We start from the raw sequence: 24,516 nt of genomic DNA, 5'->3' as shown, positions 1-24,516 counted from the left end.
GTGATTAGCTGCTTGCAATGGACTTAACTATTTTTAATGCTGCAGCCTGATTTTACTGTGTTCACCTAGTTTTTGGGTCTATAAATACTGGGTGAAATACTTTCATTGAAAAAAACCCTAAAAGAATATAAGATTTATTATGAAGAAACAGTCCTTCTGTGTTACTTATAAAACCCAGATAATGTTAGATTAATCTGTTGTCCAGTAGATGCAAATATTTTATCCAAACAAATATTGAAAATTTGTGAACTTTTAAGCCACTGATAGAATACGGGGAAAATACTATTAAACATTTTAGTGTAAATCACGATTTATTGCAAATCATTTATATCAAAATCGTACCCGTAAAAGCTTTTGCTTCTTCCTTCAAAGTTTTCAGAGCCACTTTATTATCAACTGTAACACAAAAGCATAATTTGAAGCCCATAAAATGACATAAAATAGTGTAAAAACACTGTCCTTCCTTCTGACTATAACATCTAGCAACAGCACTTATTAAGTGTACTGGACATTTTTCTAAGCACTTTAGTCATTCAATAAATATTTATTCAAAATATGTTAAGGGCACAGAGTAGAAGAAAAATTATAAACATTAAAATATACTTATTTCAAAATGTAAATTTTACTTTCTATCCCATAAATATAAAATCTTGTATTTGATAACGAAAAGATGGGATTCAAAAGTGGCTATTTTGTAGGGGCCAGATTTCCTGTTCTCAGAATTTGGAAGACTCTTCTATTGACCATGCTACCAGTGCCCAGCATACTATATTCCCAGCTTCTTTGTCACTGTCACTGTCTCATCTCCAACCTTGCCATCTTCCTCATAAAAAGTCCCCTTATTCCTTCCTTTACACTGCTAAAGATACATAAACCGCAAAGCTAAAAAGCCAATGATGTCTAATATGCTTACCACTGACTGGCAGGTTTTGTATCAGATCTTCAAGTTCCTTGTCAGTGAGCTTAATGCCCATGTTGCCTATAACGGTTTCCAGGTTTTTTATGTCAACCTCCCCTTAATCAGAAAGAGACAGGCCTGTCAGGAAAATTTAGTGACTCCAAAAAAGTTATTTTAAGTTTTTTACCCTTTGAGAGTCTGAGAAAAGCCATGTATCTTATAGTCCCACAAAGCACACAGTGCACATTTACAAACTGTGCATTAAGATTTAGAGGATGTGCCAAAGCCCATCTATGGACCTCATAAGGTTCATGAAACCTAGCCTTAAAACATCTGCTCCACAATGAAAAAAATTAATTCCTATGAATCATGATTATATTTTTCAACATAAAGAGCAAAGATTCACTGAATCAAATATATAAAGGAAATTGACAATGAAATTAAAATTAGGATCCTTTTCTTTAGCCCAATTTGGCAGAGGAGATTAGAGTAACTAATCAGTGAATACAAGACTGGAAACAATAAATAAAGGATTTTTGAACAGCACACAGGATTTTAAAAAAGCTCTCACTACAAGATAATAGCTAATATTGAGAATTTTTTTTTTGTGCCAGGCACCGTATTTCTTATTTTTTGTCATTCAATCTCAGAGAGTTATCATATAACGGTTTACTAAATTCCCTATATAAATAGCTCATCTTTTCCCTTTTTCCATGCAATTATTTCCTCCTTTTTATGTTTACAAACTCTTAGGAAAGTGTGGGATACATTTTTAAACAACAACATGGTTAATTATCTTACTAAGTGACAAATCTGTTTTAAAAAATCACATGGAATCTATATATACGAGAGCAGGATTCATAGTAAAATGATCAGACCAAATGCGGACCTCACATTCAACTGCCTTACTACTTCTCGCTCACATTTGAGATAATTCACACTCATCAGTGCTGTGTTCTTCCTTCCTTCCCTCCTTTCTTCTTTTTGATGCTTAAATTGTCCCAAATGTGACCAGTGGGAATCTATTCAAGCAGACTCTTGTTTCCTTTTGACACGCACACTTTAATGTTTGAATGCTACCTTGCTTTCTGAAACAAGATACCCCAGGCTCACTCTGTACTTTCACTATCTCAGACCTGAAGCAGCCTTTCCCCAGTGAGCTTTGGAGCTCCTTTTAGTGAGAAAGTTATTTAGAAACCACAATCTGAGGAGTAGTTGTGCTCATTGAAACGAAGATGTCATAGTTTACGGGCCCTTTCAAGCCTTTTCTAGGAAAGTATGGGAAATTCATATTTAAAACAAACAGGCAAACTACAAGCAAACAAGGGTGAGTCAGTGATAGCTTCAATCCAAATTTGCAATTATAAGATTTTCCCTAACTCTTTTGATTTTATATTTCTATCTCGTCTCTGAAACTGAAATACAGTAACCAGTTCCTAACAACATTAGCATATTTATTTGTCATACCATTACCTGTAATAGTCACAATATTGAATCCCAGCATTATTACTAATGATAAAACTATTGAATGAAGTTTAAGATTCTTTTGGAGTTCTTTTTGTAATTAGTCTATATCTCACTAAGTTTGTTTAATCATAGTACTGCATTTTAAAAGTCACATGAAATAATTATTTTTCTCTATATAGTTCTATTACCAATTTGATATACAATTAGATTCATTTGTTTATTTTCAATTTTAGAGTTTATTTTTCTTATATATCTAATTTTTCAAAATATTTAAACATTATCATGGTTTATAATTTAAGACTAAATAAGAAGTATACTCAGGGAAGTTTTGTTTCGATCCTGTTCAATCTATTACCTGAGTCCTTCTACAGGTAAACTATTTTTAAAAAATTAGTTTTCAATTTAACCTTCAGGTTGATTTTGCAAAAATAAGCAAATATCTGTCTACTTCACACATACACATGTAGACTCATTTCCTCTTCTTCTCTACATAAAATTTAGCATTCTATATTGAGGATTCTACATCTTGCTTTTGTCACTTAACAATATATCCTGGAGATCATGCATATAAATATAAATAACCAACAACACACCAAACTTTTGATTGAACTTTCTGGCAGCTTTAAGAAATGTGCCAATGCAGGTTACAGATAAAATGATGTGATAATCCACTATGATAGCAGAAAGGGGAAAACTTTTAAACTTTTAATGATTTGCCTGATTTACTGTAAAGTTAGAAAAATTTTTTTAGTTAAAATTGGAAAAGTTATAGCAAATCTAGGCACAAGCTGGAATTCTATCAATATGAAACATACTCATGTCATTCTTTTCCTTTTCTTCTCCCTGATTTCTCCTCCCCACCCCCCCTTCTTTTAGTACATAACCACTGCATTTTTTTTGGTCTCATCTCCTAACTTAACCCATAGTTTTCTCACTTGAATCAAAGGCAAACTTAGATATTTCTTAGTCTTTGTAGTCCCTGCGTCCTGTGTATATCCCCTCAGATTCTTATTTACCATTTTTGAACATCCCCAGCCATGGTGTCGTTTTGTTCCCAACAGCCAGCACCTGTAGCTTTTATTTGGAAGATGCCCTCATGCTAACAAAGACTGCTTTGCCCTCATGTACAGAAAGCAAAGAAAGTGTGACTGGGTCAGCCAATTACTGAAGACAGGAAAGTATGAAAGCCCTTCCTTTGGGTTATGACAACTCTGAGGTATAATTTAGAGATCTTTAGTGGGATTAGTTTGAAGATATCAGGACTCTGAGATTAGGCCTTTATTTGGCTCCTCCTTCTGTTATGCTTCTCCCACCCAGTTATAGGTTTCCTTTCGTAACACTTCCGTAACAGTTCATCTGCACAGGAACCCTAGTCTTAGGGTCTGCTTCTGAAAACCAGATCTAGGAATATTAGCATTGGAAGTGGTCCTGGGAAGTAGAGTCTAAAGTGGTGTATGCCTTGCTGGACATTTAGCAACAAAGATGCCATTGATGGTAAGTGGAGTGGTGAGAGCGCCTGACACTCTGTACTGTTAAAACTGAGATATTCATCTCTGGTGAATTAATTGCAAAGGGATACAAGTGGAAGGGGATGCAGTCGCTCAGCTGATATTCTCTGAAGTTCGAGAGATATGGGGAAATTATAATTATGACTGTGGAATTGGTTGGTTGTTGCTTAGCAACCTGAGGCATGGTGTAACATCAGAAGGCTTCCATGGCAGCAACTAAAAACTCCCTCATCTCCTATATGCTGTGGAGACAGTGCTGAAGACCAGGATCAGGACCTGACTGTAAGAACAGCAGAACTTCAGAGAAAGCTGAATTTGTAGTCTTGGCAAGTCTTCTACATGACAGTTACGACTCTGATAGGGAGTGGGACACTGAGACTTGACGTGGGAACATTTGGATGGATGCACTTGTTGCCTTAGTAAAGGCAGTGTTTCATGGACCCTCTTGAGGAACATGGTTATCTAGTGGATCTTCAGGTCTTATATAATAGATCCATTTCAGCATGCCCAACTTCTCTGAATTTTGTGTTCTCCCCTCAGCATACTGCCAAGGCAGTTCTAGCATGTTCCCCTAATTTAACGTCGGACATTGTTTTCCAAGCTCCTAAGAGCCATCCCAGCAGTATATTGTCCACCCCAGGTATTTTTGGCAGGGCATTAAAACTGGAGTTATATGAGTATGCACCCATATCCACAAACTCTTCCTATCCAACTTCATTTTCCTCACTCTACTCTGGTTTACCACCTTTAAGATCTCCCAGACATGCTCTCCTAATTCTTGCCAAAACATATTAGCCAGGTATTGTTGTTCCTTCTATGAATTACCTCTTTCTTCCCTTAGCAGGGCCAGCACTTCCTCAGTTGGATCATTCTGAGACTTAAATTTGTTATAGGTCTAGTAGCCAGGAAGGGAAACGGAGGAAAGAAAGTACTCTTTCAAGGCATTTGCCTCAACTGAAGCTTCTGCACAGTTTTTGGGAAAGGAGCAGAGCTCCTATCTCTAGTAAGTAGAAGTAGCCCACCTTCATGAGACTAGAAGTTCAGGAGAATTGGGGGAGCAATCGTGAATTTTTAACAAAGCTTAATTTTTCCTTTATTCTACTAACCAAGAGAAGACATTTATGAGAACTTCTCTAGAGAATAAGGGTCTTTCTACCAAGATATAACATTAAAATTTTGTTACCAAAACATGGGTACCACAAAATCCAACTCTAGACAAATATTTATAATAAGGCGTATAGTAACAGAATCAACATGAAAATTAGGGTTAATGTAAAATACAATTATTGGGTCAATAGGAATCTTAGATTTATAGTGGCTTTGTACTCACCTGTAATGGCTTTCACTCCTTCCATCACATTAGGTAGATCAATATTCCCATTCACTACAACAAAAAGTCCAAAAGAGACACATAATCAATAATATGAGCTTAGAAAAAAAATAAACTACTCACGTAGCATAATAAAGTCCAGCTAAATTTGACTCACATCACAATTTTAATTGACACTCCTTTAAATGTTTGGATTTCAAGCATTATGTCATATTAATAAGAAGGTCTGATGGAGACTATGGACTCTGGGACAAAGAAAATGTACTCAACTCAGGCTTTTGGAAGCCCTTCTGTTTTGTAACTATAGTTGAAGATTCCCTTGATCAGATATTGGTCAGATATTGTGGCACTACCAAAAAGCTCAGATCGAGGCCCTAATCTAGCCTGGAGTCAATGAAAGCATCAGGTAGGGTTAATAGCTGAGATGAATAAAAGAATTAGAAGCTAAGCAGAAGAAAAAGGAGGACAAAGCATTTTTAACAAGAAGGAGATGAGTTAAGACAGTGATTCTCAAAGTACGGCTCCTGGACCAGCTGCATCAGCATCACTTGGAAACTTGTTAGAAATGGAAATTCTAGGGCCCTATCTAAAACCTACTGAATTAGAAACTCTGGGGATGTGGCCTAGGAATTTGTGGTTTAACAAGCCCTCTGGGTGATTTTGATGCACACTCAAGTTTGAGAACCACTAGGTTAAGAAAAATGAAAGTCTGGGACAGCATGCTATATATGACCAATTTAATATGGCTGGAAGATAAAATGCAAGGTGAGGAGAAAAGAGATCAGGCCAGAGACACAGTTTGAGGTTGAGAGTCTTATAAACTATCACAAGGATATTACTGTTCATCTTTTGGGTTGTGGGAATAAATAAAGAGTTCTAAGAGGGGAGTAACATGGTCAGAATTTGATTTGATGGACCATTTTACCAGCAATATGAAGAACAAATTTGAAGGAGATAAGAATGTAGGTTGAGAGATTAACTAGAATGCTGTTGTAATGTCCAAGCTGGAGATGAAAAGAATCTGAACTTAGGCAGTGAAATCACTTGTTGAGGGTCAGGGATGAATCTGAGAAATCCTTAGGATTAAAAAATTACCAAGTGTTATAATAGGGTATTCCAAATAAAACTTAAGGAGAAGAAGTACAAGTAGGTTGTAATGACAGATGACTGAGTAGATGATACTGTAATAAGGAATTCAAAAGTAGAAGTTAATTTATTGAGAAAGAAACTTTGCTTTGGGATATTAAAATTAAAAAACATCTGCAAGGGAAAACCTAAATACAGATGTCTAATGTGAGAGGTTGGGCCTAAAAATAAAGATTCTGAAGTGTTCATTACAGAGGTATAATTAAAAAAATTTTTTTTAAAGATTTTATTTTTCCTTTTTCTCCCAAAGCCCCCAAGTACATAGTTGTGGGTCCTTCCAGTTGTGGCATGTGGGACGGAGCCCCAGCATGGCCCAATGAGCAGCGCCATGTCCGTGCCCAGGGTCTGAACTGGGGAAACCCTGGGCTACCGAAGTGCAGTGCGCGAGCCCAACCACTTGGCCACGGGGCTGGCCCCTAAAAAAATTTTTTTTCTGAGCTGATATCAGGAAAGTGGATGAAATCTTTCATAGAATGTTTAAAGTGCAACAAATATTGAGCTAATGAAGGAATCTTGAGAATCCAAGCTCTTAAGAGGCTGTTGAAAGAAGAGTTGTTGAAACAAACAGAGAAGGGAGAGACAAATAGGAATGAGGAAAATCAGGAGAGTGGACCATATAAAAGTGGGACAGAAGAGGTGAGAGCTTCAAGAAGAAAGAACCCACCAAAGAAGAAAGGTGCCACAGATATTAAATAATACCTAAATCATGTCCATAGGATTTTGCTATTAGATCACTGTTTAGCTAACTGGTGAAAGTGGGTTTACCAAGAGTGGCAGGAGCAGATAGCAGATTGCAATGAACAGAGGAATAAATGACAGGTAAATATATGGATTCTGTTGACTTCTTGATACTTTTTCCTAATTTGCTTTCTTACTAATCTAGATCTATTAATGATCCCACTGGCTCCCTGAAATTCCTGATAGCCATAGGGAAAGATGATATTTATTTTAGATTAATTACTCTTACCTTAACATTGGGCTCACCTCTAAGTTTTTAAACATTTATTTGGCACCAATTATGACTATTTTTCAAGACTATCACATAGAAGATAAAGATAACAAGGTGCCCTAAGGATATCTCTAGTGCTCACCATCAACCTGTAGTTTTTCTGATAGTTCAGCAAGTTCCTCTCCTGTGAGCTTGATTCCCATATTTTCCAAACTAGTATGGAGGTTATTCTTCTTAATCTTCCCTTCTTAGGAAAGAGATAGCAAAGCAAAATATAAAAAAGTCATATAATAGCAAAATAAGAGAAACATTTTAAAAGTATTATTATTATTAACTTTAATGACCACATATTATTAAAACAAAATAAAAGAGACAAAAGCTCATGCTTTTGTTATCATTACATTTCAACAATGCTGAAACCCCAAATAGACTTGTCCACTTGAAGGTTCAAATAGAAAGTCAATAGAAGAGTCAGAATTAGAATTGTATTTCCTTTAATCTATTCTTGTTGACAAGCCTGCATAATGAAACTGTGTTAAGGGTCTTGAACAAGTAGAACTGCAGACCACCAACTTAATTCCTCTGCACAAAAGTAGAGTTATTTTTCTTTATTGACTTGACATATTAGTTATCACTGCAGCTGATCACTGCTCTTTAATAAAGGCCGGGTCTTTTTTCCTTGTTGTTGGGGTTGATTTTTCCTTTTGAGAAAAAGTTGAAAAAGAAATCTAAGAATATACTGGACCTCCTTCCAAGAGAAAGTATACGTTAATAGCAGATAAAATGTAGTTATGCTAAAAGAATCATAAATGACAAATTATATAGGGCCAAGATTCATACTTGAATGAGACGTGTAGACAACTTGGGTAATATGATAAGTCTGGAGAACCTAGATAATATGCCTTATAATTTTGTTTCTTACTTACCTTTGAGAGACTTTATACTCTTCAATAATCTATTACGATATAACTTTCCAGCAGCTGTAAGAAAAGTCATAATTTATGTAATGGTAAAATTAATACGTAAGTCAAAAAATAGCATGAATTAAATAATTTCAGAAAACTTAAAATCTTTTATCCGTATACAAAAATCAATTGTACTTTTGTATAGTAGCAATGAGCAACTCAAAAATGAAACTAAGAAAGCAATTCCATTTACAAGAGCATTAAAAAGAATAAAATGCTTAAGAAGAAATTTAACAAAAGAAGTGCAAATATTATACTCTAAAAGTGATAAAACATTGTAGAAAGAAATTAAAGAAGACCTAAATAAATGAAAAGACATTCCATGTTCAAGGATTGGAAGACTTAATATTGTGAAGATGGCAATACTCTCCAAATTGATCTATAGAGTTAATGCAATCTTATCAAAATTCCAACTGGTGTTTGCAGAAATTGACAAGCTGATACTAAAATTCATATGGTAATGCAGGGACCCCAAATAGCCAAAATAATCTTGGAAAGAAAAAAGTTGGGAGACCCACACATTCCAATTTAAAAACTACAAAGTTACAGTAATTGAAATAGGGGGTGGGGTTCTGACATAAGACTAGATATATAATTCAATGGAATAGAATTGAGAGTCCAGAAATAAACCTTCCAATTTATGGTCAATTGATTTTTGACAAGGGTGCCAACATCATTCAATGAGGGAAAGAATAGTCTTTTCAACAAATGGTGATGGGACAACCAGATATCCACATGCAAAAGAATATTCTTTTTGATCCCCACCTCACATCATATATAAAAATTAACTCAAAACGGATCAAAGATCTAAACATAAGAACTAAAACTATAAAACTTTTAGAAGAAAACATAGGTGTAAATTTTCTTGACCTTAGATTAGGCAATGTTTTTTTTAGATATGACACCCAAAGCACAAGTAACAAAAGAAAAAAAACCAGACACACTGGACATCACCAAAATTAAAAACTTTTGTGCATCAAAAGACATCATCAAGAAAGTGAAAAGACAATCCATAGAATGGGATAAAACTTTTGCAACTCATATATCTGATAAGGGACTTGTATCTAGAATATATAAAGAACTCCTACAACTCAATAGTAAAAAGACCACAAAGTTTAAAAGTGGACAAAGGATATGAATAGACTTTTCTCCAAAGGAGATTATACAAACAGCCAATATGCACATGAAAAGATGCTCAACATCATTAGTCACCAGGGAAATGCAAATCAAAACCAGAATAAGATACTACTTCACACCCAATAGGATATAATCAAAGGACAGATAATAACAAGTATTGACAAGGATGTGGAGAAATTGGAACTGTCATACAAGTGCTGGTGGAAATATAAAGTAGTGCAGCCACTTTGGAAAACAGCCTAGCTTTCTCAAAAGTTTAAACATAGAGTTACCACATGACCCATCAATTCTATTCCTAGGTATATACCTAAGACAAACAAAAACCTATATCCACATAAAAACTTGTACATGGGGGTTGGCCTGGTGGTATAGTGGTTAAGTTCACACCCTGCTTTGGTGACCCGGGGTTTGCAGGTTTGGATCCAAAGCATGGACCTACAAACTGCTCATCAAGCCATACTGTGGTGGCACCCCACATACAAAATAGGGGAAGACTGGCACAGATATTAGCTCAGTGATGATCTTCCTCAAGCTAAAAGAGGAAGATTGGAAATAGATATTAGCTCAGGCAAATCTTCCTCGCAAAAAAACAAAAACAAGAAAACAAAACTTGTATATGAATGATCATAGGAGCATTATTCATAATAGATAAAATGTGGAAACAACTGAAATGTCCATTAACCAATGAATGGATAAATAAAGCGTGATATATCCATACAATAGAACATTATGGTATATCCATACAATAGAACATTATTTAGCAATAAAAAGAAACAAAGTATTAATACATAACACAACAGGGATGAACTTGGAAAACACTGTGCTAAGTGAAACTAATTACAAAGGACCACATATTGTATGATTCCACTGTTACAAAACATCCAGAATAGGCAAATCAGTGGAGACAGAAAATAGATTAGTGGCTGCCAAGGGCTGAGGGTGATGAAGGAATTGGAAGCTGACTGCTAATGAGTGCAGGGTATCTTTGGGATAATAAAAATGTTCTAAAATTGACTGTGGTGATGGATGCACAACCTTGTGAATATCCTAGAATTCACTGAATCGCACACTTTATTAGGTTAATTGTATAGTATATGAATATATCTCAGTAATGTTGTTAAAAATTGCTTCACCCAAATTTTCAGCTTTATTTAACAATAAAATTAAGGAAGAACAGCCTTTATCAATATGATAAACTTGTCCCGTCCAGTAGGCCTACTATGCCAAAACATAAATATATCTTTACTTTCTTTTTAATTCTGACTTTAACTTTAATTTCTTCCATTGCTGTCTTATCTCTCTTTTTTCCTTGTTATGATATAAGCCAATTAGCGGCCTGATGGGTAACAATAGACATGTGTTAACTCTGATGGCAACTTATACCTGAAGAGTTGCTTGGATTCTAAAATAAACTCTAAATGACACTACTAGTTTTTATATGTAACTTAAATTTTAGTTTTTAAAAAATGTTCTTCTATCATGTTTTAGAAGAAATTAAAATTTTCATAGAGATCCACAAAAATCCAAGCTTCCTGGAAGCTCCCACAGATACTTGTATGGCTCACCATCAGTTGGCAGTACTTTCAGCAGCTTCTCTAATTCCTTATCCGTGAGCTCAATTCCAAGATTCTCCAAAATATTTTTTAGATCACTAGACTCAATCTTCTCACCTTGAAAAATAGGAGATTGGGTATGTATGCATACATCATCATTTGAGATAACAGCAATTATTTCTAACTAAAAGTTATTCTATGATGATTAATACCATCCCAATTTTCAGGTTGAAGACTAAAGTAAAGACAAAACTTTTCAACTATAGAATCAATATATAGGTTAAATCAAATTTATTTCCTTAATAAAAACAAGAAAGTTTCTCCTAAAATTAGGGAAATACTACTTCCAGAATAAAATATGATCAGTTAATTAAAAAAAGATGCTTATACGAATTTTTCTTCAAAAAGTATTTTACTTTAAAAAATAAGAATTATATGATGAATACAATGAAGACATTATCTAGATCATTTTTAGGTTTCACTGTCTGATTTGCTGTGCCTCTCCATAGATTTTTCTGTGCCATTCTACACTGTGGTTATTAAACACTGGTGAATTGAATCATATTGTTGTCATAAACAACAGAGATTATAGAATTTGAAAGCAAGAAATGGTATGGTACTTTCATTCTAAAAACTTAGATAATTTTATATCAATATATGGAGCATTAGAGGCAAATATTTCATTAATAAGTATAGAGAAATACTAGAATTTACAAGTCAATGATAGAATAATGGGAAATATCTGGGAAAAAATTAATGTAGATAACTGCAATCCTAATTTTACAGTTACTTTTCACTCACCTGTAAAATCTAAGACTTTTTCCATCAGTGTTTCTAGAGGAATTTTCTTATCAACTACAGGAGAGGATCAAAATCACATTGAGATATAATAGAAAAGTTTGTGAAAAAACAGGAATAACTTTTGCACTTATTATGTGTTAGGCACCGTCCTAATTGTTTTTTATATTTATTTAACAAATACTTATCGAACATACTTTCTAGATTATTATTTTACCCAATTTTTACGCTTTTAACAAGTAGGAAAAAAAGAAAATTCTAATTATGAAAACCATACAATTGCACTGATCCAATTTCTGGACTATAATGTCTCAAACTTATCTGTGTTAGTAAGGGGAACTAATTCAGAAGTGGGTACATCTCAAGAATCTGCATTCTTGTATTCAAAATTTGAAAGGCTCTACTACTAACCATGACACTTGTAGAGAGCATGAAAGTCACACATATCACAAATATCAAAGACCAAGGTTTTAATTTTGACTTTGTTAACTGGATGCTCATAAACTCAAATGACATTCTCTATGTTTTGGTCATTGACAGTCTCACCACACTGCTCTTCCCCCCTTCTTCTTATGGAAAATGGCATTTCTTCCCTTATATATACTCAAAGGTTCTTTTAACTAAACTCTCTGTAGGATAAATATCGTATCTGATAACATGCTTACCACCAACATGTATATTTTGAGTCAGATCTTTAAGTTCTGTATCTGCAAGTTTGATACCCAGGTTATTCAGAATGGTGTCCAGGTTGTTGATATTGACCTTCCCACCTAAGTAAAGTAACAATCCGTAAAGAATATTAAATAACTCCAAAAGAGAAGTTCTTAAACTTTTTTGAAACACATATCCCATTGTGAATTTCTTGAGCAGTATAGGATTACTCACAAACTTCACACACTATTTCTGGCAGATTATGTACTCACTAAAGCCTATTGAAGGATTCCCTCAAAATCTACTAACTTAAGGTTAAGAATGTTTTCTCTAAAGGGAAAAAATTAACTAATGTTCAACAATTTTAGCACAGAGACCAAATATTTTAAGCCTACAAAAAACTCAACTTTGAAGTTAGAATTAAGGCCACTTCCTTTGAGACTTGTCTTGGGGGACAGCCTACACAACACAAAGTTTTAAATGGCATTGAATAAATGCTCAGAGAATTCTGGTTTTGGAGGCAAACATTCTTTACTTCCAAGTGATATGTGGGTCGACTTTTGATGAATGAACTCCCAGTTTAGTTTTTTTCCTGCTACTTACTAAATTACTTGAATTGCTGCTGATCATTTTTGCTTTTTTTTTTTCTATACAAACTCAAAATTTGATATTTCTTTTCCTGAAAAGTTTGGAAAAATCAAAAGAGTGTGTGGGACTTCAATTCCAAAATAGAACATGAGATTCATCTGCTAAAGTAAAGACTGAGCTCTAAAAAAGTATAAATTTACAATCAGTATATATGACAGATGGCAGCATTCACAAATTCAACATCTTGAAAACAGTAGAATCTGAGGATCGTATATTCATTTGCATTCTCATTATGTTTCTCACTCACCTTTAAGAGACTTCACACCTTCTAGCAACCTGTTCTTAAAGATCTTGTTATCATCTATAAAAAGGGGCACAATTCAGGTCATAGAGAAATGATGCAGCTATTCACTAAAATTATTTCAGGAAAGCTGAGATTTTCATGATTTGCTGTAGAAATTTCTCACATTAAAATAAAATTTGAGATAAAATTAGGGAAAATTTGTAATACAGTGAATCCACCCAAAAGTTAGCACACAAGGCACTCTACAATATGCACAACTCTCTTTTTGCGTGTGTGATTCCGCCCCTCACCTTTTATCCCCTTCTAGTTTAACATCATCTCTTTTCCTTTCTTATTTCCCACAATCACCTATAGGTATCTAAGAGGTAAGGGTAACCTTAGAAATTTCTTCCCCTTGATGGCATGATTCAACGTGATAGAGATGTTTATTCCAAAACTAAGAGCTAAACTGCAAAGATGGGAATTTCCCTCAGGAACATTTAAATTATCTTGAGACGGGTTTTTATTTTTTTTGCATCTTAGCAAATGGGAATAGTTTGAGTTTTCAAAAAAAGCTTAAAAGAACCCTTTAAGGTCACATCAGTATTTGAAATGCTTACCATTTAAAGGCAGGTTTTTCACCAGTTCCAAGCATTCCTTATCTGTGAGCTCTATGCCAATGTTTTCCAGAATAGTTTTCACATCTTTGACATCAACCTCCCCTCCTTAAAAAAGACAGACATCATTACATATATGAATTTAAAGGTTCATCTAATGATTCCAAATAGGGAAAATTAGTCTATGGCTATAGCATGACTAGATACAGGATGAAGAGCAAAGGCTAATGAGACGTCTCCAAGTACACTGACTACGACATTCACTGAAAAATAATTTGATCTCTGAATGCTAATAAAAGAAAGTACAATCATAATGACAATGGCAAGGCAACTCTGAACCCAATGAAATCTACATTAAGTATCTCTTTTTTCAATTAGAATATTGTAATGACAGTCAAATAATTGTATCAACTAAGGTAAGATCTGTTAGTCTCATCTTTATGAGTTATCAGGAGTCTTTACAAAAGGACTTCACCTATTATTTTACTGATATAGAATTTGGCTGTTCTAAAAAAGAAAAGAGTAAAATATATAAATGAAAAATACATCAGAAAATAAGTGAATTGCTAGTAATTGTTTTAAACAGTTAATAAATAAGGAGATAAATGCCATAACTACCATGGCAATTAAGGGATAATGAAAAAATACAATTACTGTAAATACTAAACATCTTAGATTTATAAATTCTTACTTACCTGTAGTAGCTTTTACTCCATCCATCACCTGTTTCAGACCAGCCTTCCCATTAGCTATAAGAAAAGACTCAATGAAGATAATATCACAAGCTCAGAAAACAAACTTCAGACATATATTTTGTCGAAACAATCCCACTCAAATTTTCCTACAGTTTTATTTTACCTGAGATCATTTATTAAATGGCTGGATCTCATGTAAGTAAGGTGATCTACATTAATATAAAGGTCTCTTATATTTTAGAATCTGGGTCAGGAAAAGTATACTTTTCCTAGTATTTGGAAGCCATTATAAGCCACAGCTGAAGATATTATTGCAGGTAGTCTGGTAACTTTACTTCATGTACCAACAAACAGAACCTGGTATGTTCTAAGAGGTTCGTGCAGGAGGTAATGCATGAACTATACTAGTGTATTAGTAGAGATTGATCAGAAATACAGAAGGATAGAAGAGACTTCACATGGAGGAAAGGTTGAGAAAAGAGAAAGGCTAGGGATATCCTGCTATGTATGTGAAACTACAAGTAGTTCAACATGACTTGAGGAAAAAATGAGAGAAGATATGATATCAGAAGGCAGATGGAGCTTGAAGGTCTTGTGTGCTATGATAAGAATCTTTGAATTCATTGCAGAGTGAAGATTTCAGTAGACAGAGGGATGGACAGAACAATGGGCCAGTTGACTTCATTTACAGATTTTCATATCCCTATTCTTTTGCTTTCTTGTTAATCTAGATCTATTAGAATCCTAACAGCACCCTCTGTAATTATTGGTATATCTAAGGAAAGATAATGCTGATTTCAGATTAATTATAATGAAGCTCCAAGATTCATTCTGTCTTTAACATTGGGCTCTCCTCCAAATTTTCTAACAGGTATCTATCAATTAAATATATTTTTTAAACATATGAGATATAAGGCAAAGACAGAAAGATGCCCTGAAGATACCTATAGCGCTCACCGTCAACTTGTAGGTTTTCTGACAGATTTGCAAGTTCCTCTTCTGTGAGCTCGATTCCCAATCTTTCTAGAGTACTGTCCAGGTTATTTACATGAACCTTGCCCCCTTAGGAAAGAGACAATGTAGAAACATGAAAAAAGTGTACTGTACCAAAATTTTGCATGAGTAATATTATTTTTAGTATCTTGAATGACTGTGGTGGTTTTGTACCTCATCAACTTAGCTAAGTTGAAACTATATTTCCAAGAATTTCCTTTCCTGTATGGCTTTATTTATTTATAATTTATCATTTACTTATTTTTAAAGACAATTGCATAATTGCTTCTAGACCCATAATCAGACTCAAGGTCCAGCAGGCCTTTGGTAGTAAGATACCAAGTCTGACTTGTAAAGAGTTGGAATACACTTCAAAAGAACTGTAAAAGTTTTACTAATTTATATGGTTAGAATAGATCCCAAGGGTTTTTGACCTGGGTGGAAAACAGATAATGTTAGATTGAGCTGAATTTGATGATATGGGTGTATTATAAGCAGAGAGTCTGAATTCATTGTGTTAGCTCAAGTGGCTAGGAATGGCTCTAACAGTTTGCCGAGTCATTTGACTGAAGCCGAGGCCCAAAGATGGCCTACACTAAGTGAAGCTGAAATGTCTGAACTTCCTTGGTACACTATAGAGCAACACTGTTCAAAGAAACATAATTTAATCCACAAATGTGAGCCACAGATGTAGTTTTAAATTTGCTAAGAGTCATATTAAAAAAGTAAAAAGATAGATGAAATAAATTTTAATAAATTTTATTTAATCCAATATTTCTAACAAATTATCATTTCAAATGTAACCAATATAAAAATGATTAATTAGCTATTTTACATTTTTTGTGCTAAGACTTTGAAGTTCAGTGTGTATTTTACACTTACAGCACATCTCAATTTGGACTAGTCACATTTCAAGTGTTCAGTAACTACATGTGGCTAGTGGCTAGTGTACTGGATGGCACAGTTATAGAAGAAAGTATCTAAAAGAATGCGGGGATCAGAATGCTGGAGTGGAATTATCACGTAAGACCTGCTCACTCACCTTCTCACTGTGTTCCCTGGGAAGGTCTAGAGCAGGGCTTTAAATGTGGCTTTGGAGACCACGCCAGTCTGAAGTCACTATTCAACTCTGCCATTGCAGTGCAAGAGCAGCCACAGACAGTACACATACAAGAGTGTCTGTGTTCCAACAGAGCTCTACCTTTATTTATAAAACATGTGGCAGATTGGATTTAGCCCAAAGTCTGTAGTTTCCTGACCTCTGATCTAGAGGATATCTTTATCAAGGCTGCAAGAAATACATTCATTAGGAGATCCCAGCATCCTTGACAAGCTCTGTGGTAGCTATTCTCTGTAGGCCAGAAATGATGGTGGAAATGCTGCCAATGAACCAAGTTCTCTGAATTCAGTGTTGATAATGGAATCTTGGGGTGGCAGGAGCCAAGTTGTGGCACTAAATTGCCAGAGACAAGATGGATATGGTTACCATAAAAGGCAGTAGGGTCAAGGCAGCAATCAGAATGGTTTAACTCATAAAGATATTTGGCATTGCATAAATAATTGTGGTACCCCCAGAGCAGAAACAGATGGATAGCCTACTAAAGATTTGCTTGGTCTGAATAAGGAAAAAAGTTCTAGATCTGGTGAACAAAAGTCTACCTTGAATAACAACGAAAGAGAGCTATAGCCCCTCAATCAATTCCCAGACGTTGAACCAATTAACAAGAGTTAGAGCCCCTTGATTGAAGAGGAGAACAGGTCTCCTTGAAGATGGCATCTGGGGACTTATCTCAGGATAACTGTGCATTGGTGAAGGGGATATAAGCAGACTTTTTTGGGAAGTACTGTACACTGGCTCTGAACCAAAATGTGACTGTGGTCCACCATCCAGAGTAGGGGTTTATGGGAGTAAGGTAAGCATTATCATAGAGTTTTGGCTTGGTTCCATCACACAATAGATCTGGAGGATCATTGAAATGACCCTGTGGTCATTTCCCCAATTCCAGATGCAGAGTTGGAATAGACATACTGAGCAATTGGCAGAATTCCCACATATGTTCCCTGACTTGAGGATAAGTGCTGTTATATTAGGAAAGATCCAGTAAAATTGTCTTCACTTACCCAAATTATAAACCAAAAGCAATATGACATTTCTTAAGAGGTAGCAGAGATTAGTACTACCATAAAGAATTTGAAAGATGCAAGGGTGGTGATTCTTATCATATTCCCATTCAATTTGCCTATACGATCTGTGCAGAAGACAGCTCTTAGAGAATGACAATTGATTATTGCAAACTTAATTAGGTGGTCGCTCCAATTGCAGCTACTATTCCAGATGTGGTTTTGTTATTGATGCAAATCAACAATATCTCCTGACACCTGGTATGTAGTCATTGATCTGGTGAATGCTTTTCTTCTTTATGCTTATTAGTAAGAACCATATGAAGCAGTTTTCTTTCAGCTGGTACAGCTAGCAATATACCTTTACTGTCCTATCTCAGGGCTATATCAACTCTTCAGTCCTAGGTCATAATCTAATCTGTAGGGACCTTGATCTCCTCTTCATTCCATAAGACATCATGCTGGCCCATTATACTGATGATGAAATGCTGATTGGACCTGGTGAGCAGGCAGTAGCACCTAATCTAGATAATTTGGTAGGGCACATGCATGTCAAAAGGTTGAAAACAAAGCCCACAAGGACTTACTACTTTGGTTAAATTCCAAAGGTCCTGTTGTCTAGCACAATTAAAAAATAACCCTTCTAAGGTGATACGGAAGCTGGATGGAGCCTTTGGAAGAACACTGACAAGAGATTTTCACATTCTGAGGTATATGGGGTAAATATTCAAGTTCAAAACTGATTCAGCTTGAACTAGAAAGCCTGACTTATGGCCTACCAAACATACATTGTACATCTGCTTTGCCATTAAAGTAAGGAATCTCTCTTGAGATAAAGAATGCATACTTCCCCTCCTATGCCCTACTGGTAACAACGCTCTATTGGTAATGCCCGGATTAGTCTCTTTCCTGTTATCATGGTCATGTTGATCATGTTGATCTGCTAATTTGCAACCAAATACCTATTTGAAAATCTATCCTGAATGCGTTTAATGTACCTTCTTTGTTCTAAAAAGATATAAGACTGTACTGAAACCCATGCTCCTCTGGAACGCCTTGTAAGGCCTTCCCGGGTTATAATCCTCACCCTGGCTCATAATAAACTCACCCCAATTTTTATTTACAGGTTGGTTATAGATTATTTGTGTCAACAACACTATGGGTGAATCCAGCAAAGATCTTTAGGATTTTTGATCAAGGATATGACATTCTCTGCAGATAATTATTTTACTTTTGAGAAACAGTTTCTAGCTTGCTACCTAGCCCTCAGGAGGCTGAATACTTGCCCAATGATCACTAAGTTACCATGCAAACTGAGCTGCCCATCTTGAAGTAGATATTATCTGACCCATCAAATCATAAAGTTGGGCATGCATGACAGCACCCTGTTAACAAATGAAAGTGTTTTATACAGGATTGGGCGTAAGCAGATCCTGAAAGCATAAGTAAAGTGCATGAGCAAGGAGCCCAGATGCCCATGCCCACTCCTCTTTGTATATTGCCTCTTTTCTTTCAATCTATAGCTAGGTTTTGTGAAGAATTCTCCATGGGAGGAATGACATCATCAAAATGGTGATATAGGAGTTTTCTACTGTCTCACCCTCTAAGAACAATCACCATGGACAAGAGAGCCTTTGAAGTCCAGGAGTCCAGTGGAGAAGTTCTGTCACACCTTTGGAGCAAAAAACCCAAGACTGATACACTGAAGAGAGTAAGAGGAACAGTTTCACTTTACCCTCATCAGTCCTCCCTAAAGACAGCACAGTGCAATGCCAAGAGAGACCTTCTAGGCTCATGAATTCTCCCATGGAGGGAAGCAAGAGCATGTGAGTGAGCACCCAGCTTCCCCAGCTATGCAAAATGCTGTCAAATGATGCTCACCCCATCCAAATCACTGAGTCATGAACTGCATGACTCGGGGGAAGACAGCAGCCAAGTCATGGAATAAAAAGTATCAAAGGGATGTGGATCCTACTAACTGCTTGGCAGATTCCACCAGGAAGCCCACCCATGAGCCTTTGGAGATGCCTGAAGATCTGCCCAACTGGCCATGGGCACCCCTAATGCTCTGTGCACCTCCCCCATCCCTATGGTTGGCTCCCTGTGTGTGCCCCCAACAGCAGCAAGAGCAAGCCTTTGCAGATGGCTAATGATCATGCTCAGAAAGCCAGCCCAACTAAGCATGATGGGAAAAAGCACAGAAACCCGAGAATTTAGATCACTCAGGGAAAGCAAACAAGAGGCTCTCAGCAACTGGCCTGGCTTTGTAGGCATACAATCTTAAGAATTCCCCCTCAAGAGGGAACAAGAAGAATGGAGCGGACATATCTGTAGAAATGGTCTGAGAAAGCCTCAGAATCCTTTACAGGACTGATGGAGGCATTTCTCTCCTGAAGCCAGTCAGAAAATACTGGAGGAGGTGATGCTTCTTCAAATGTGAAGACAGCAACACAAGGCTTCAAGGAACACGAAAAATCAAGGAAACATGACACCACCAAAGGAACACAATAGTAACCAACCCCAAAGAAATGGAGATATGTGATTTGTCCAATAAAAATTTCAAAGTAGTTGTTTTAAGGAAGCTCAGTGAGCTACCAGAAAATACAGAAAGACAATTAAATGAAATCAGGAAAACACTAAAGAAGAAAATGAGAGGTTTAATAGAGATAGAAATCATGAAGAAGAGCCAAATAGAAAATCTAGAACTGAAGAATACAATGAATGAAATAAAAAATGCAACAGAGAGCATCAACAGAAGACTGGATCAAACAGAAGAAAGAATCTGTGTGGTAGAAGACAGATCATTTGAAATTACCCAGTTAGAGGAGGAAAAAGAGTGAAGAAAACCTATATGAACTACGGGATGCCAGTAAGAGAAACAATCTATGTAATACTGAGTCCCAGAAGGAGTAGAGAGAGAGAGAAAGGGGCAGAATGCTTATTTAAAGACATAAAGGCTGAGAAGTTCCCAAATCTGGCAAGAGAGTTGGACAGCCAAGTTCATAAGATTCTTAGATCCCCCCAAAACTTCAACCACAAATGAATTTCTCCAAGATGTATTATAGTAAAACTGTCTAAAATCAAAGACAGAGATTCTGGGGATTGAATATACAGTATGGTGACTATATTTAACAATATCATATTATATACTTGAAAGTTTCTCAGAGAGTAGATCTCAAGTATTTTCACCAAAAAAAAAATTATGAGAGGTGATGGATGTGATAATCATTCTGCAATATAGTGTGCATCAGGCCATCATGTTACATGTCAATTGCATATAAACTAAGTGGGGAAAAAAAAAGAATATCCTATGACCAATTGACTGAAGAAAGGAAAAAACTGGGTCTGGGCCACTTTGTCTTCCTCTTGCTATGAATCAACAAGTAAAGAAAGGGATGACTTTGTGGTTGGAGTGATTGATCCTGACCAATACAGGGAAATTGAGCTACTACCTCTCAAGAATCTAGGACACCTATTGGTATTCCCTTGTCCTGTGATTAAAGTTAGTTGTAAATTAAACAACTCAATACAATACAGGCGGGACTGATAATGGTCCTTATCTTTCAGGAGTAAAATTTAGGATCACCCACCAGGTAAGGAGGTAGGAGCAGCCAAAGGGTTTAGTGAGGTAAAAAGCAATATGAAATGTAAGTGGAAGAAGAAAGATATTATACCAGCTACAACCACACGACCAGTTGCTAAAAGACTGCACAGAATTGTAATACTTATGAGTATTTCTATATTACTTTCATATAAACATATTTGTGAATATTTTAGCCAATTCTTTTCTTTTTATCTCCTCTCCCATCCACCCATCATTTATATAAGATTTGTTAAGAGTAGGTAGCCTTATATGTCATTGTTTAAGTTAGAGGATGTCAAGGAGGAATGTGACTCAATTAGAAAATAAATGGATATAATCTAGAGATGGATGAAGTGATAGTAGGGATTTTCTGAGAAGAGGGTTAACATAGTTTTGGTTGTATGAGAAATGGTCATTATTGTTTTTATTTGAAATATAAGAAGAGTTAAAGAGGTATGTATGGATGCCAAATTGCCAAGGGATGGATGGTGATGGATTTTCATTGTGTCAAATTAGTTAAGCTGGAATTATATTTATATAAATTCCTTATATACTTCTGGCTGGCCACAGAAAATTTTGCATGATATTTGGAAGGCAGAAGTGAAGCAGCTGCTATTACAGTTTAAAGGCTGGTGCAGGGAAGGTGCCATTACAGCTCACGATATTGTTGTTAATCTCCTGGTTCACCTTATTGGCATGGGATGGAAGCCAACTAGAACTTCTGGCTCTTGCCACATCTCCTTTAGACACTCCTAGTCTTGGGCTAGGCACATGTACATCTCCATGAAGAAGAATGCCAGTTTCTTTTGCAGGTCACTCATATTCTTAAGGGTGGGGGAAGTAAGATAGATAGACATAGATTCCAGTTTGTACTCATGGGTTCTAGTTTGTCCATGTTCTCTCCAACTCTTTCATGTCCAGTTTTTCTTTCAGAGTGCTGGCCTTTCTGACTATAGTGAATTCAGGACTTTAGGACCACCACCAGAAGGAAAAACAACACTTTTCATATACTTCTTCACCAGCTCTCACAATTGTATAAAGTCTAATCCTTATAATAAATCCCTTATTTTATGTCACTCATAGAGATTTTACTTCCCTAACAAGTCTTAACTAATATGATGGCCATACATTCTTTTAAAATAAAACAAAACAAAACATACAATGTATTTTTTGTCTTTGTATAACTACCATTTAAACAAAGCTAAAATCCCAAATAGACTTATCCAAGTATACAGAGAAAGTCAATAAAATAATTAAAATTAAATCTTGTCTTAGTAAGAAAACAATATTAAGGGGTTTAGGCAAGTGGCACTGTAGACAACAAACCTAGTACTTGTACACAATAAATAGAGGCTATATATATATTTTTTGCCCAAGTTTCTATATTAACTACTTATACAATTGACCAAATTCCTTGGATAAAGCTAATCCCTCACTTCACTTATGCTGTGCTTTCCTAGGTTTGATTGTTTTTTGAGGGGAAGGGAATGTACAGAGTTGAAAAAACTGCAAGAGTGGAACTTCCTACTATATAATATATGCTGTTATCAGGTAAAATGTGGATAGACTGAAAGAATTATAAATAAGGAATTATACCAAAGTGAGGAGCCAGGATTCACAATTAAATGGTATAAAGTTGGGGAATGTCAGACAATATGACTTTTAATTGGGTTTCTTACTCACTGTTGAGAGACTTCAGACCCTTCAGCAACCTCTTTTCATATACCTTTCCAGCAGCTGTAAGAAAAACCATAATTTATGTAATGGTGAAACTAACATGAAATCACAAAGGTGGCATGAATTAAATAATTTCAGAAATAACATTTTAAGAAGCGTTGTCTCTAATTTTTATTCTATTTCGTCTAAAACAACGAAGTTAGGGAAGAGAAACTTTCTCATTGTGACAAACCCTTCGATTCCGGTACCTGAGAGTCGATTTGCTCAAACATAACTATTGCTTCCCTTTTTACTTCTGCTTCCTATCTTCATTTTATCATTGATCTCTTATTTTTCTTTTTTTCTTTATGATATAAGCAAGTTAGAGGTTTGAGGGGTAACAACACGTTTAGCTGTTAATGTCAACTTTTGTCTGAAGGGTTACTTAACTTCCAATATAAATTCTAAATGACAATGACAAGGTTCCTGTATAACTTAGAACTCATTGTCCTTAATATTTTTTTCTTTCTCACTTTTAGAGGAAAATAAACAGAAACAGAATTTGAGATTTTTACACAGACTTAAAGACACAAATAAATGAGGTTCCTAGATGGCCTCTGTGATTTCTATGATGGCTCACCATCAATTGGCAGTGTTTCCAGCAGCTTCTCTTTTTCCTTATCTGTGAGCTCAATCCCCAGGTTTCCCAGGACATTTTTGAGGTCACGAGAATCAATCTTTTCTCCTTTCAAGAGAGTGGATGGTAGACATAGGAACTTTAGGTACTATGGTATTATCTTAAGTTATAAAATATGTTCTATGCAGGTTAATGATACCCCAATTTCAAGAGGAAGGGCTAAGTAAAAAGAAATATTTTCAATTGTCAAATCACTGGGCATGTCTTATGGTATTTATAAAATACTATATTTAATATAAATTAACGAGAATTTTCCCTAAAGTTGGAAAATACAACTTCCAGAATAAAATCTGATCAATAAATTAAGATAACAGATTCTTATACAAAATTATTCTTCAAAAATATTTGATCCTTGGGTGAGAATTAGTTGATGATTTCAGTGAATACATTATCTTGATTATTTCTAAGCTTCACCATGTCATTTTTCTCTTTTTCTATATGTTTCTGGATTATGTTTATTTGAACACTTGTGAAGCAAGGCATATTGTTGGCAAAAACAACATAGAATTTAGGATTTCAAACTGACATATAGTCTTGTATCCTATTGCAAAAGTTTTCCTAATGTCAGTCTGAGGGGACTTAGATGCATATATTTCATAATAAAACATCAGAATTTAGTAAGATACTAGAAATACCACCGAAGAACAAAATTTTTTTTTATTGCAGTAACATTGGATTATAACACTATATAACTTTCAGGTGTACATCGTAATATATTTCGAATTCTCTGTAGATTACATCATGTTCATTACCCAAAGACTATAATCCATCACCACACGTGTGCCCAGCCACCCCCTTCCCCCTCCTCCCTCCCCCCTTCCCGTCTGGTAACCACCAATCCAATCTCTGTTGCTATGTGTTTGTTTGTCGTTGTTTTTATC

Source organism: Equus quagga, chromosome 11 (assembly GCF_021613505.1).
Source record: "Equus quagga isolate Etosha38 chromosome 11, UCLA_HA_Equagga_1.0, whole genome shotgun sequence".
NCBI lineage: Eukaryota > Metazoa > Chordata > Mammalia > Perissodactyla > Equidae > Equus > Equus quagga.
The sequence above is the reverse complement of the archived record's forward strand: the minus strand, read 5'-3'. Positions refer to the sequence as shown.